This window comes from Saccostrea cucullata, unplaced genomic scaffold (assembly GCF_032062105.1).
Source record: "Saccostrea cucullata isolate Sc308-1 unplaced genomic scaffold, CSIRO_AGI_Scuc_v1 ctg2527, whole genome shotgun sequence".
Taxonomy (NCBI): Eukaryota; Metazoa; Mollusca; class Bivalvia; order Ostreida; family Ostreidae; genus Saccostrea; species Saccostrea cuccullata.
In genome coordinates this window covers 175,331-191,880 of record NW_026927339.1, presented here as the reverse complement: position 1 = coordinate 191,880, position 16,550 = coordinate 175,331, and the positions used below count along the sequence as shown (strand labels likewise).

Genomic DNA, 16,550 nt, shown 5'->3' with positions numbered 1-16,550 from the left:
GAAAACGAAAAGCAATCATATTGAGAGGATTTTTTACATGTTATTATTAAATGTTAATTATAATTAAAAAGTCATTTTGGGAATATTTGGAGAAAATGCAGGGTAGCCACCAACTTAAAATGTACTGGAATGCAAAATGCCATTATATATTATGATGATTAAGAACAATACTTATGTTTACAGCATCTATTCTTTTGCATGCAAATTTTATGCAAACGAACCGACGAGAAGATTCAGAATTATCTTCTGAAACACATTTAATATGAAGAACGTCTACTGGGCAACATCCATAATCACAAAAAGAAGCTTTCATTCTGGAATCTAGCTATGGACTAGTATTGTTTTTCATTTCATTTTCCGTTATTTCCCAATCATGATAATAAGCACACGGCGGTTGTGACCGGTCGGCAGGGTATGCTAACACATCCATGGCTCCTGATCCCACCTCTTATTTTTTGAAGCCCGTGTTTGCTCTGCTCCTTTTTTATCATTGTTTAATGGATTTTTAATCTTCAAAACAATTCATTATCTCCATTCATTCTTGAATACTATTTATTATCTCCATTCATTCTATTTCTATTTATACATTTTTGTGGCTTTCGAGATTATCAATAATCATTTTTAAAGTATGCCATTAATTAAAATTTTCAGGTTATGAGATTCCGATATTTATATTTATTTTATTTCTTATTTGACCTTAATTCAGTAAACAATTTCATGGTATTTTCAAAGCATCATATGAATATAATAAACTGTTATAATATATATTATATATTATCATTTTAATTCGTTGGGGTTATGTTCCTTGGTGAGCACTTTTCTTTTGGCTCGTGGAATAGTAATTTCAAGGACAACTCGTATATTCAGATAATCCTATTAATAAATATTAAGACAAAATATGATCATTTGGGATGCAAATTCATGATACGAATACACTAACATTGCTCCCAACGAACAACGACGATTCCATAGTATTTATTATCATTTTAATTCGTTGGGGTTATGTTCCTTGGTGAGCACTTTTCTTTTGGCTCGTGGAATAGTAATTTCAAGGACAACTCGTATATTCAGATAATCCTATTAATAAATATTAAGACAAAATATGATCATTTGGGATGCAAATTCATGATACGAATACACTAACATTGCTCCCAACGAACAACGACGATTCCATAGTATTTGTTATATCAAATGTTACTATGAACACAGAAAAATTATATCTTTAATTTAATTTAGTATATTTTCAAGTAGTGAGAAGAAATTCTGTTCTATATATCAACATAGGTATTTTAGAATCTAAGGAGTTCTGTTAGTAAAGTAATCTTTGGTTTTGTTTAAAACCACTTTAGTTTACAGCCCCGATCAATCTGAAATCTTAAGATGCGACAAGTGTGTTTTCATGAATACAAAATAGTAATGTTACAACATCAACATCATCTAAAAATCATATATATACATATACCTATTTTAGCAGGTATGTTAAGGAAGCATATAAATCATTTATCGGGAAATTTAAACTGTTTTAAGAAAACTAAGTTTGATAATTGACCAGAACTGCTAATGAACGTAAACTATTATTAACCATTGCATAAAGATAAAAAAGTGTCTAACATCGGACGTGCACCACCACCATAGCATCACATAAATTCTATTAATAGCAAAATGGTCCTTAATAAAAATGCTAACAGACCAACAATAACCCGGAGTTCAATAATTTCTCTGAGTAAATACTATAGTTGAAAAACATCTATTTTGCCTAAAAAGTGATACTAGAATCCCACTGTTCTGTCAGAAAAATAATTATTCCACACATTCGCACGACAAATTATCCGGTGTTTTAAATATTATTCATATGAACCTAGAATTTTCGTAAAAACATGCATAACACTGGATATTAGCAGCACTTTCCAAGAAGGATATGGAGATAACGAACAGTATTCAATCTCAACGTCCATTAAACAATATACAAAATAAGAGCAGAGCAAACACGGACCTCTGAAACATCAGAGGTGGGATCAGGTGCCATGGAGGAGTGAGCATCCCCTGCCGACCGGTCACACCCGCCGTGTGCTTGTTGTCTTGATCAGGAATTAACGGAAAAAATCCGTCGTCAATTCAGTGTATAAATAATGGACTAACAAGTGGTATGAAAAACGTCAGTCAGCATTTGACTCAATGATAAATTGTATTTGCTGACAAGGTCATTGTATCGACCACAGAATTTACGAAATGATGACTTTCAACGAGACTGTTGATATTCTTGTTTCATCAACTTGCTTGTCAATAATTTACCTCGTTTAAGAAATTGCTCATACGTAGAGCACGCTCTTGCGTATCGAATCAACTGAGATATATATACTCCGTATGCAGATGATGAAGGTATATTGCTGCATAAGTAAGGGAAGTTGACGATAGTATTTCATAAGGCAAACTTTCCATCTGTACAAATCTTATTTTTTAAAATATCAAGCCTATTGTTGTTCTGTTGCATCATTTTTGTCACGAATGACAGAGGAAAGGCCGAACGGAATACGTGTATAGCTAACTGTCTTCGAAAATATAATTGATTGAAAAAAATGTATGTTTAAATAACTGAACTCCATATGTAATTTAAAAATTTTTAACGATATTTGCTTTTAAACTCCATTTTACGTCTCTGTACATGCCGTCTTTCTTGGCCAAATTCTCTATACACGACCTAAGTTACTTGATGTACACATATGACATAATCAGTGGTAGATTTTAATCAAAATGACAGATGCATAACATAATATCATAATATAAACATTTTCTTGTTAATGATCACACGTTTCTATTCATTTTCTAGGGTTACATTACATCTTTAAATACCAGTATTAGAAAAACTCGTGTTCTAAAATTGACGTCTTGCCTACCATGACGTCAAAATGTATCCCTGATTTAGTCAAGTTAGAATTTTCTTTATGCTTCCTTATAACCCGTTGTCTGTTGCACATTCCCATGCTTAGTCTATTACTAGTTGTTCATACAAATGACTTCCATCGCTGATTCCATTTATAATTTTTTTTTTTATTTTTGAACAGGAAGTACGATGTTCTATTGAACCTTTGATAAAGTGATAAAGGAAAAAAATTCAAATAATTTATTTTCCTCGAATGAACTTTGTTACGGAGAATCTAAACGGACAAAACAGAAATGAATACAAAGAAGTTTCTAAAAACTGTAATTTTTGTGTGTTTTGCTCAAATTTTTACTTTAATTATTTGTCAGATTACACATGATCGTAACCAGTGTGGGTAAGTATCACTTTGTTATCATAATGATTTAGCATTCATAAATTTCTCAACTATGCATGGTATGATAGCATTGCTTTATGCCTAATGGTTCTCTATAAACATGCTATTAACAGAAATATTGACACATTAATACTGCAAATTCCTCTTTATAAAAGGTATATAAGTAAAGGACAGACGATACAACAATTTTTTTCTTTGGAGGAGACTTAATATTATGTCACTGGTTTGGATAAAGGATAATTCTTAGTAGGTTTTCTCCAAATTCAAGGAAAATGAAATACGCTTACGCTTCGTGGTTTATAAAAAAAGTATACTGCTCCAACCCAGGTAATGGCAGTATAATTTTGATTGCTATTTAATTCATTCCCTACAATTTAATTTTCAATCATTGAGTATATAAAACAAGAGAAGTTCTCCCTTAGAACGCCTACAAATTTTTCATATTTTAAACGTATCGCCAAGCGGATTGATACGTTTTCGACGTACATAATTATGACGTAGGCAAACCAGATTTTACAATTTAGATTAATTTTTTATCCAATTAAATGATGCATTACTACCAAATTAAATTATAGTGTAATATATAACTCAGAAAAATATTCTAAGTCAGGTTAACTTTATGGGGAATAGCAAAATGTTAAAAATAAGCCTATGTATTTTGTCTGTTTTTTTTAAGTTCCAAAGTTTTCACTTTAGTAAATCAAAGTTCCAAAGTTTTCACCATAGTAAATCAAACTTCCAAAGTTTTCACTATAGTAAATCAAAGTTCCAAAGTTTTTACCAAAGTAAATCAGAGTTCCAAAGTTTCACCATAATTAATCAAAGTTCAAAAGTTTTAATTTTGGTTCTATAGTTAACTATATTTTACTATGGAATATTTTTGTTAGGAGAGCTACTGTTTGAAGTTAAAGGTACATTATTTTATTAAATCTGGAATTTTCCATGAATTCCGAGGACGAGAAATAAGAGGGTTGCATGGATACAGATGATTCAGCTGGTTGTCAAGGGAGTGTGTCTCCATTCTAAACCAGATCATACATTGTCAGATTAATTTTCGTTTCTTTTTGGAAATCAACCGATGAGAGGCTAGAATACAAGTAAAATTAAATTATATTAAATTAAACAACATTATAGTTCAATCCATAAATTAATTTTGCAAAATGAAAATATTTTCTATTTTTTTTTTCTAGATCCAGTTGTTGTTCAGGCTACCATATTAAAAATGGCGTATGTACAGGTACAGTATGAATGGTCTGGAAGTTAAAAAAAGATATTTCTCTTTACAATTTAATATCATCGCCTTACTAGTACACTAAGAAAGTATCATAGAGGGATGCTCACTCCTCCATGGCACCTGATCCCTCCTCTGATGTCTTGGGGTCCCCTGTCTGCTTTGCTCCTATTTTGTATTGTTTTATGATTTTGATCTTAAATATCTCCATACATTTCATAGAATAAATCCATAATTCATATTCAAAGTTTGTAAAGTTGGAACATATGGAATTAACTGCAGCGAATCCTGTCCAGAAGGTTACTTTGGACGTCTGTGTATATCAAAATGCCACAAACCTTGCGAGCTTACATGTGATAAAGTCACTGGGCAATGCAGCAGGCTAACATCTATTTGTGAGTTTTCTTAAGCATTATCAAAGAGATGATGTACCTAACATGTATGCATTGTCTTTAATGTTATTTATTTTAATTTTTTTATAGTGTGTTCCCGTTTTGCACACATTTAATAATTAGATATAGAACAGAGGTGTAAAATGTGTTTTTATAACAATTATAGTCAGCATTATGATTTAGATTTACCTGTATTTACGTATTTAGTCTAATGTATTCTTAAGAGGAATGATAAAATTTCTGAACATTTTATATATATTTATGGGAAAAATTGGTTTTATTAAATAAATTATTAATATTTATTTAATATTGCTAATAAATTAAGTCCAATTACTTTAAAAAGAATAATCTTTAATCTTGATAATTCCAAATCTCATTCTAAACGAGTTGAAAATATAACAAATAATAATGAAAAAAGTGAATAAAAATTTATTTTAAAAACAATGTACAGGACAAGCAAAGAAGATGCTAAGATTATCAAATAATTATAAGATCAAAGTGACGACCGAATCACCCATGATTGCTACTGATCTAAGCTGGTATATTTTATGTGACGATAGGATCATCCATGATTGCTGCTGATCCAAGATGGTACATTTTATGTGACGATCGAATCATCCATGATTGCTGCTGATCTAAGCTGTTAAACTTTATGTGACTATCGAATCATCCATAATTTAGTTGAAGTATATCAATTTAATCTCCGATGTCTTTAAAACTTTTGCAGTGGTAAAAGAGAAGATATGCTATTAAATTCAGGTATTCTATATTTTCAACAATGCAGTTTAACTAAGAAAGCAGGATCTGTGAAACAAGGAAAATACACTCCACGTTGTTCAAAGAAAATCCTGAAAAGAAACGATGTTTCACTAACCTTCAGAGATCACGACTGTGGTAGAAACGGCAACCCCAAACAAATTATAGAAATCAGTACTGAAATTAAATTACAACAGATAGTATTCACGATAAGCAAAATGAATCAGGTCGGGATAGAAGTAATCCTAGTGAAGAGAAGCCCCAATATCGGTACAGCTTAGCTAAAAAATTCGAAATCACAGAGGAAATAGATATAAGTCAGGATTTTTCAGCAAATGAAGACATTTTTAATAGTGACCATGATTGGAATATGAAAACACGAGATTCCAAAAGACAGAGTGAAGCACTGGAATGTCAGTTTTATTCTAGGTCAGAATGTCAGATTATTTCTACAATAGCTCCAAAACTATGTGTCGTATAAAGTCAAAACGTGTACAGTTTATAAATATATATTTGATTAATAGATAGAAAGTATCAATATTATTGATAACAAATATTTAAAAATTGATTTTTCTTTAAAAAAAAATGTATGAGAAAATGTGCATATTTTAAAAATGCACCTGCTTAATTCTGTCCTATTTGTGAAAATAATCATTGCAGAAATAATTTATCATTGAAGAGCAAGTTGGATGTGAATGATCTCTGAAAGGCTGTTATTGAGAGTATGACATGTATAAAGACAAAACCCCTGTAGAATCCGCCATTTGTAATGTACTTTCACTTTCAAGTCTTAACATTCAGACAATATAAACAGGGAAAGCAACTTTCCAGAGTCTTTCAGAGTCCAAGTTGCCCTTCACCGATGAACATATTTTGTTTCTGCAGTGATGGTTTTCACTAAGAGCACGGAATTAATTAAATGGTTTTTTTGCGTTTTTAAGAAGAATTTTCTCAATTAATATTATTCCAAGTATTTTTATATCAAGTGATACCTTCTATCTGTTAAGCAATGAAAACTTTATAAACTGTAACAGTTTTAACTTTATACCTCACATAGTATTAGGGCTATTGTAAAAATAATTTTTTGAATATGTTGACCTTTGACGAAACCTTAAAATATATTTATACGTAGAAATGGATTGCCCTACAAGTTCCTGGGAAAAGAAGCAAAATATTTTCTAGTCTTCCAAGATTAAGTGTATATAGAGGATTTCTGTAAAATGTGTTGGTTATCGACTTTTGACCTTTAAGCTTAGATACTTAAAGTTCAATGAGTCACACACTTTTCCACATTTTCTTTTTTTAAACCAAATATATAGTTAAATGATCACGCAGTGTAACAAACCTTTTATAAAGGAAGAAAACCCCCTCAACTTTCCTGATTCTTTTTGCACTGCTCTTTTATGTCCAGCTGTTTTTGTTGTAGTAAAGTCCGTTGATGCAAAAAAAAGTAAAGTAAACGTTTTAGTAGGCTTTAACATTTATAACATTAACATATATACTTGTAAATGTTAATGAAAAGTTACAAATGTCAAAGGTTTAGAAAATGATGAACATTGAGTACATAATCCTTCCGTTTGTAAAACACATTAAACGGTTTTGAAGTATATGAAAAACTTCTTTAGCTTAGTGTATAAATATATTTTCTTTGCGGCATAATACACAGTATCTGCTTTCCAAAGACAATAAGGCAACTGTGCAACTTTGTTTATAATTGATCGTGATTTCAACAAATATAAGGAATGATACATGTACACTAAAACTATTCAAATCATAAGAATTTTAATAACATCTCTCAAGTTAATCTGTCAAAGAATTTTCCTCAGACGATCATAGCCGGATGAACAAGATGAACAAGGAAGGAACTTTCAATAAACCAACGGAAAACGACAAATCAAATTTTATCGGTAATTGTTAACTATTAGAAGATGATATTTCATATTTCCGATTGAATGTTTGCTTTAATTCATTTTAGGACTTTAAAGAAGAAAAAATAAAAACGTATTAAAGGCCAATGAAATTTTGTTATCTGAAGTATATGAAAAGTAAATTACGATCTTTGATCGAAAAGTTCGTGGACTTCTGTCATATCTTTTTAGCTCACCTGCCAAAGGCTGAAGTGAGCCTTTCTGATCAAAATTTGTCCTTTGTCTGTCGTCGTCGTTGTCGTTGTTGTCGTGAACTTTTCACATTTTTATCTTCTTTTCAAGAACGACTTGGCCAATCTCAACCAAACTTGCCACAAAGTATCCCTGGGTAAAGGGGATTCAAGTTTCATCAAACGAAAGACCACGTCTTCTTCCATGAAGAGATAATTATGAATTTGTGAAAAAATTAATAACATCTTTAAAAAACACTGGGTCACGAAAGATGAAATTCATGTGGAAGCACTATTAGGTAGTATGTATATTCAAGTATGTTGAAACCATGACCCCCGGGGGTAGAGCGGGACCATGATGGGGGTCAAAGTTTAACGTAGGAATACATAGGGAAATTCTTTATAATTCCTCTTCTCAATAACCACTGCCGCAGAAAAGATTAAACTCACGTGGAAGCATACTCCTAGAGTAGAGTAGACTCAGGTTACTTCAAATCATGACCACTAGAGGTAGGGTGGGGGCATAATGGGGGGTCAAAGTTTAACATAGGAATACATAGGGAAAATTCTTTTAAATTCTTCTTATCAAGAACCACTTGGCCATGAAATATGAAACTTAAGTGGAAGCATCCTCTGGTAGTTTAGAATCAAGTTTGTTCAAAACACACCCCAAGGTTGTAGTATGGGGTCACACAATGGGGGATCAAAATTTAATATAGGAATGCATGGGGGAAAACTATAAAATTCTCCTTCCCAAGAACAACAAAGCCATGATTAGTCCTAGTTATATGGAAGCATCCTCTATTTGTGTAGATTCAAGTTTGTTCAAATCATGACTCTCAGGGGTAGGGTCGGGCCACAATCGGGTATCAAAGTTTAACATAGGAATACATGGGGGATCTTTAAAAAAATTTCTTCTCTAGAACATCTTAACTGTGATTTTTCATATATTTTTATGGAATTATTCTCGGGTAGTGTAGATTTAATGTTGTTCAAATCATAACCAACCAGGAAAATAGAGGAGCCATTAAAGTGGATCATAGTTTAACAAAGGAATATAAAGGCTCTATCAATGAAATGTTTAATCTTTTAAACAGCAAAGCCCTCATGTATCGTATTTATAAGTATCGGTAGGAAGTGTAGATAAAAACAGATCAGATTTGGTAACCGGCTCCGGGCCATTAAACTCAAAGTGGAATTCACTATTGAGCTCAGTGTCATTTTATCAAAAGTGAGCTTAACTAAGTGTTGGGATCCCGGAGCCAGGTGCTTGTAGATGAATGCATTCTTTGTTCGTTGATCACACAAAGCGGGACAAAACCACGTGCCACTGGAAATAATAGAGGTAGGATAAGGTGTCTAGAGGAGGTAGGCATCTCCTGTTGAACATATACAACCGCCATGAGCCGCAAATGTTTATCACATAAACGGACATGTCCGTCGTCAATTTAAATTTCAAAAGCAATGGTGAAATAAGCCAAACAAAAAAGACCAAAAGCTAGACTGAATTTAAAAGCAAGACTAGTTTAATGGCCAAAGAATTCGAAAAACCGTAAAAGATGAATATATCGAACAGTGAGCAATCTAAAAATAAGAAATACAAATATGAGAATAGGTCATACAACACGGAACTCTGGAAACTCCAGAGGTGTGACCAAGTGCCTAAGAGGAGTAAATATCCTCTATTGATTAGTCTTCGTAATATTGCTCACTGGAGATCAAAAATTAGCACAGTGTAATATTTGACAATATTTGTTTTGTTGATGGGTGAAGTTTCATTCTTTTAAATTTAACTAAAATCAATTTGCTGACAGGTATTTTTAAATCAACATGTTTTGTTCCCATGAAGTGTAGATTGAAGTTTGTTCTAATACCCTGAAAGAAACTCTAGAAATATTGGAGGAATAAAAAAAATGTCACAGGCGATTTGTGTATTTGCGTACAAACAATCAAGACAGTAACTTAGTGAGAGACACTCTGTATTAGATGAGAACAATCTGTAAAAAAAAGGTTTAACTGTGAAAATAAGGACAAAAACTCTAAAAAGTTGGAACGTCAAAGAAAAACATAGGCGTTTCAGAGTTGCTTGTCCTGTGAAAGCAGAGTTAATTAATAAAGGAAATTAAACCCTAAACAAACTTAAGGAAATTATACAACAAGAGCAATTCTTAGAAAATAAATGCCAAGTATTAGAAAATTTGATGAGTAGGCATAGGATTATACTGTGTGAAATGTGAAGGAAAAGTATTTTTTTAGAAATTCTTGACGCTATGTTTTGACGCTAAATTGCCGTTGAGTGTGCTTCGCGGGAACAAAACATGTTGATTTGAAAATACAGCAAATTGATTTCTGTTAAATTGAAAAGAATGAAACTTCACCCATCAGCAAAACAAATATTGTTACATATTTCATTGTGCTAATTCTTAATTTCTAGTGAGTAATATAACGAAGATTGACATCGTCCACGAACTTTTCGAACAACCCTTGTATACCCTGTATTACTATGCGAACTCTTGTTTGAAAATGCAAGTTTTCTAGCGATGTGATTAGACAAAAATAAGAATCTAATAATAAAAAAACCAAACAACTGATGTATTAGACATCAGGTTTTCTAAAAATTAAATTCTTATTTTTTTCTAAAGAGCTATTTGTACATGTGCCCGTACCACTTTGGCATTTTTTAATCTTGATTTCCCGCATTCGGACATCAACTTTAAAGTCGGCATTATGTAAATGCTATTCTATAGTGACTTTGTTAGAAAAATACCCTAAATTCATTCTCCCTGATCTATAGATAAGGCTTAAAGCGGATGTGGCCGATCAGCAGAGGATACTTACTCCTCCTAGGCACTTGATCACACTTTTGGAGTTTCCAGGAATCCATGTTGTTTGACATATTCTCATATTTGTATTTCTTATTTATAGATTTAGTGATATCGCTCATTGTTCGATTTTCGAATTCTACGGTCATTAAAATAATATTACTTTTAAATCCAATCTAGCAATGAGTCGTTTTTGTCTGGCTGATTTCACATTGTTTGTATGATCATTTTTTTTAGACTTTATTTCACATCGGATTTAAACGTATTCTTGAACAACATTTAGAGCTCATGGCGGTTGTATACGTTCAACGGGGGATGTGTACCTCCTCTAGACACCTAATCCTACTTCTGTTATTTCCAGTGGTCCGTGATTTTGTTCTGCCCACGATCACTTACTTTCATTGTTTTTGAACGTTTTAATGGAAGAAGGATATGGAGATAACGAAAGGTATTCAATATCAAAGTCCATAAAACAATACAAAATAGGAGCAGAGCAAACACGGACCTCCGAAACATTAGATGTGGGATCTAGTGCCATGGAGGAGTGAGCATCCCCTACTGACCGGTCACACCCACCGTGTGTTCCTTGTCATGATCGTGAAATAACGGGAAACATCTGTCTTCAATTCTGTGTATAAATAATGGACTAATAATTAGTATGAAAACGTCAGTCAGCGTTTTACTTAATGATAAATTTGCATTTGCTGACAAGGTCATTGTATCGACCGTAGAACTACGAAATGATGACTTTAAAAGAGTCTGCTGATATTCTTGTTTCATCAACTTGCTTGTCAATAATTTTCCTCGTTTTAGAAATTGTTCATACGTAGAGCATGGTCTTGTGTATCGAATCAACTGAGATATATATACTCTGTATACAGGTAATAAAGGTATATTGCTGCATAAGAAGTTAAAGTCATCACGTTTGTCATATAGTTTTGTTGTTAGATTACCATTAACGTCTTTTTCAAGTAGAACATCCAAGTATAAAACAGATGTGTCAGACTCCGTGGTATCTTTTATTTCAAGCTCACCAGGATATATCGTATCGTCATAGGAATGGGAATAAACATTGCTAATTGACAATACGTCGTAGATTTATCTAAATATTGAGTTCAAGAACACAGAATTTTTAATTTTCAAATTGTCTAAAAATGTTAACTGAGAGTTCTATTTTCTTTATAAAAAAACCAACTAGTGGTAAAATACGACCAATTTATTACATACCTTATAAAAAGTCTCTGAAGGAAATTTCAAAAATCTATAGAGTTTTAGCGTTCAATATCTTGACGTTTTATTGAACGCTGAGTTTGTAGTATGTATACGAGTGTGCCTGAAACATTTCGAATATGAGTGTTCAATATCGAACGCCCCGTTGTAAACAAAAAAAGTCGTCTGGTCCAATTCTCAGTGCTAAATTAAAGAAAGGAAGTAAAATATAGGTAAGATGTGTTTATTTTTACAAAAAAAATGAAATTATCTATTAAGAGTTTAGTACGTAGTAGTCCCATTTAAACCCAAATAAGCAAAACATAAGACTAGGTAGGGTCATCGGAGTTATGCGATATTGAACACTTGCAGGACAGGCGTTTATTTAAATACCGATAACAAAAAATATCATTAATATGAGTTTTTTTAGTTGGAATTATTATTCTAAAATACGAGGAAATGTTTCAGATATATAATAAAAGAATTATTGAACTTATACTGGTGCATATTGGCACTCGTTGGCTGTACAAATGCACACGCAAGCTCGTGCTTTTGTACAGCCAACTCGGGCCAATATTCACTAATGTAAGTTCAATAACCCTATATTATCATGTAGAAAAAAATTAAAACATTTTCAGTGTATTACAAACATGCATGTTCATCCCAATTTACACATGTTGTTGAGAGCCAATCCTTCTGTGTATTTGAAAAATGTACTTATTAACAGTCGCAGATATCTGATTTTGCAATATTGGCTATTTGCAGATAAAAGCAAACGTATTGGAACCAGATATAGAATATTTACATTAACAACATTTTACCACACTTTACTTTAGAGATTTTTGCAGTATTTCGTAAGTGCAAACTACCAATTAACTTCAAAAGAAGACTGGTAACAAACCTACTACCTTGTAGCTACTGACATGATAATTTTCAAATATTAACATTTGAGAAGTCACTGGTTGAGTTATTTTTTCATCCGATGGCGCAGTTGCAGTCGGAGCAGCACTGTCAGAACAATATCATATTATTCAAAACCTCAGACGAATTATCAACACATTTATACAATTTTAGAAACGATCAGAAGAATAAGGATATGGAGATAACGAACAATATTCAATATCAAAGTCCATAAAACAAAACAAAATAGGAGCAGAGCAAACACGGACCTCCGAAACATCAGAGGTGCGATCAGGTGCCATGAAGGAGTGAGTATCCCCTGATGACCGGTCACACCTGCCGTGTGCTCCTTGTCATGATCAGCAAGTAGTCAATTCAGTGTATAAACAATGGACTAACAATTAGTATGAAAAACGTCAGTCAGCATTTCATTCAATAATAAATTGTATTTGCTGACAAGGTCATTGTATCGACCATAGAATTTACAAATTGATGACTTATAAGAGACTGCTGATATTCTTGTTTCATCAGCTTGCTTGTTAATCATTTACCTCGTTTTAAAATCTGTTCGTACGTAGAGCATGCTCTTGCATATCGAATCAACTGAGATATATATACTCCGTATGCAGGTTATGAGGGTATATTGCTGCATAAGTAAGGGAAGTTGACGATAGAAAAGTTAAAGTCATCACGTTTATCATATAGTTTGATTGTTATATTACCATAAACGTCTTTTTCAAGAAAAAAATATCCTAGTATGAAACAGAAGTGTCAGACTCCGTGGTATCTTTTATCTCAAGCTCACCAGGATATATCGTATCGAAGAAGGAATTATAATTAGTTGAGAATACGTTGTCGATATATCTAAATGTCGAGTTGAAGACCACAGCAAGTGTTTTATTCTTTTTACGCATAGGGGAGATCCGTCCAATTCTGGACACGGGGTAATTCCGGACAAATAATACAGTCATTCTCTTTTGTCCTATTTTTCGGTAATTATGTATTATTGATTATAAATAAATGAAATACATTCGGAAAGCGGGTGTCATTGTTGTCTTTTTTAAAAACATTATAATGATTCTAGGGTATTCTGAATGCTATAATTACGTCAAAAGTTAAACTTTGGACTTTTACGGTCTTGAAATCCATTAGGCGGCAAAATTTGAACATATTAAGGGCAATTTGACATAGAATAAAAACAACATCTAAGATAAATATTTATTTCCATTTATTATTTTAAAATTTCTTAAGTAGAGAGCATATGTTTAAAAAGAAAAAAATATGATGAATAATACAAAATAATGTATTTTTCATTAAATTTTATCAAACAACGTGTTCCAATTTCCCCCACTGATTTTTTTCTAGATGGGGGAATTCCGGACGCTGGTTTTATGGGTAGACCTACATCTCGGCCAAAAGACAATTCACCCTGTGACTGTTGACATCTCGGCCTGGACCAAAATTATTGACACATCGGCCCATATTAAAGACCCAAGAAAAAATTAGTCCAGTGTCTGAATTATTGTTTTTATTTAATTAATTACTCTTTCTGACGATTAAACAATTTACTTGATAAAAATCAATTTGGGAAGGGGGAGGGCTCTATATCATTTCTATGCAAGTCCCTGACCCGCATCTCTCTCTTTCTCTCGTGAAATGTGCAATATACATGCTAAATAATGTAAAACAAGCATGCTTTGTCTAACAAAGTGTCATGTTGTTGGAATGCATTTTCTCACAAAAAATATGTTCAAAGCACATATTGCTCTCCTGTCCGGATTTACCCCGCCTCTGTCTGGAATTACCTCATGTTGTCCGGACATACACTATTTCACCACCTGAATTCATTTTATTATCAATAAAAGATATTTAATTCTGTTTCATTATGATATTCATTGCATTTTGTTGCCAAAAAGTGTTTCCATACTTTATCACTTGAAATCAGAGTGTGTTGATTGTTTATTTTCGTTTGCTGGGTGTTACATATTAAAACATGACAAAAGTGTCCAGAATTGGACGGATCTCCCCTAAGATTTTGCACAACTTCTGCTTCATATGAATATAAAAATAGGTCTGCTAATAACGGAGCGCAATTGGTACCCATGGCTTTCCAATAGATTGTTGGAACACCTGGTCTCCAAAAATCACATAGATATTGTCAATCAGAAACTCAAGCATCTCTTTGATGTCAACTTCAGAGTACTTCTTTGTGCAATCAGAATGTGTTTTATCAAAATAATTTTGCAAATGACCAATGACCAGGTAAGTAAATTTACGAGAAACGACAAAATAGTGCCTTTGTTATCATTGCTGCATTTTGAAATTAAGAGAGAATTGATGCTTGATTAATTGACAAGTATAAATAAACAGAAAATCTAAACCTTCATTTGGTTTTTTTTTCCCAAATAATAGCAATTTCTTTATTCTAGAAATGACAGAAAATACTAAAAATAAGCAAAATAAATAAGATTTTTTTTCTTTATAATCGATGTACTCACAAGTCACAAATAATTATTTGAACACATATAAAATGTACTTTGGGTGTAAAGTATCTAATTATAACTTCCAAATAAGGAAGGATTCTATTTTTTCCTGGTTGTTTGAAATCTAACAAGGAAGTGTAAAAATAAGTAGGCTCGTCGGAAAGGAAAATGAATATCTTATCTTTCGTTACATTCCTAAATATCATCCATGTCTCTATTGATAATAATTCATACATGTTTAGGTAAGAGAAACAATAATCGTAGGTTTTATTAACATGGAATTGGCATTTTAAGGTCAGACGACACGTTCCTCAAATATATGTTATGGATCTCTTTTTCATATTTGTCATTCTCTTCTGATTTCTACATTGTTATCAAAATGTTTTTAAATATAGGTACACCAAAAATTGTGTTTTTTGGTCATTTAGAAGATTACCCATAAAAGTTATATAAGAAATATGACCCTATGGTATCTTGGCCAAATGCCTGGTAAGATACCCTAATTTTTTGTGTGGTAACTTGTTTAAATACCTTTACTTCAAAGACAAAGTCTTAGGAAAAATTCTATATTTTTGAGGAACGTGTCGTCTGACCTTAAATTATATCATCAATTAGAAATTATTTTCTATACTTTTCAGTTCTGAATTTTGCTGCAGTGGATATTTTCTAAAAGATGTATAGGTATGTTTGTGGTAAATTTTATTTTGCCACATAAATCTAAAATCCACTAAAATTTATTACAAAATATGTATGATAAGTGCTATAGTTGGACATTAAAAAGTGTCTCTATTTTACGATAAGCATTTACGCTTCAGTTCTACTATTTAAACCGTATAATTGTATTACCTTACAAAAACTGAAGTATATGGTACAAAACTCTATACTACATTATAATATCATTTATAGAATTCCTCTGGATTCAACTGTAGTAGGGACTGCCCTGAAGGCCTTTATGAATGAACATGTTGGAAGAGGTGTCCTTTACAATGTGTCTGTAGTAGTAAAAGAGAAACAGGGGTTTGTCCAGATATTATTAAATCGTATCAATGGTTTTGCAGTAATGCTCGTATTATACGAATTTGATCGTGATACTAGTATCTGAGCAGTCTTCGAAATTTCTTACTTTATTCTGGAAGTGTAAAGGATTTTTTTTCTGTACGTATTTGAAGCTTATCTTCACAAGCATCACAGTCTCCCTAAGGATAAGGACATGAAGAAGACATAGGAAGAGCAATAAAACAATTCCATAGGAAAGGAGCGAACACGGACCTCGAAACATCAGAGGTGGGATCAGGTGCCAAGGAGGTGCGAGGTCCACTGGTGACCGGTCTCACCCACCGTGTGTTCCTTGTCATGATTGGAAAATAAAGGGAACAATCCGTCG

At 32.5% G+C, this 16,550-nt stretch overlaps 1 protein-coding gene across 1 annotated transcript in view; it reads left to right on the top strand.

Moving 5' to 3' along the window:
* The window catches only part of LOC134274141 (multiple epidermal growth factor-like domains protein 10), a 34,079-nt gene that overhangs the window by 3,796 nt on the left and 13,733 nt on the right, over positions 1–16,550 (top strand). The window lies entirely within an intron of this gene.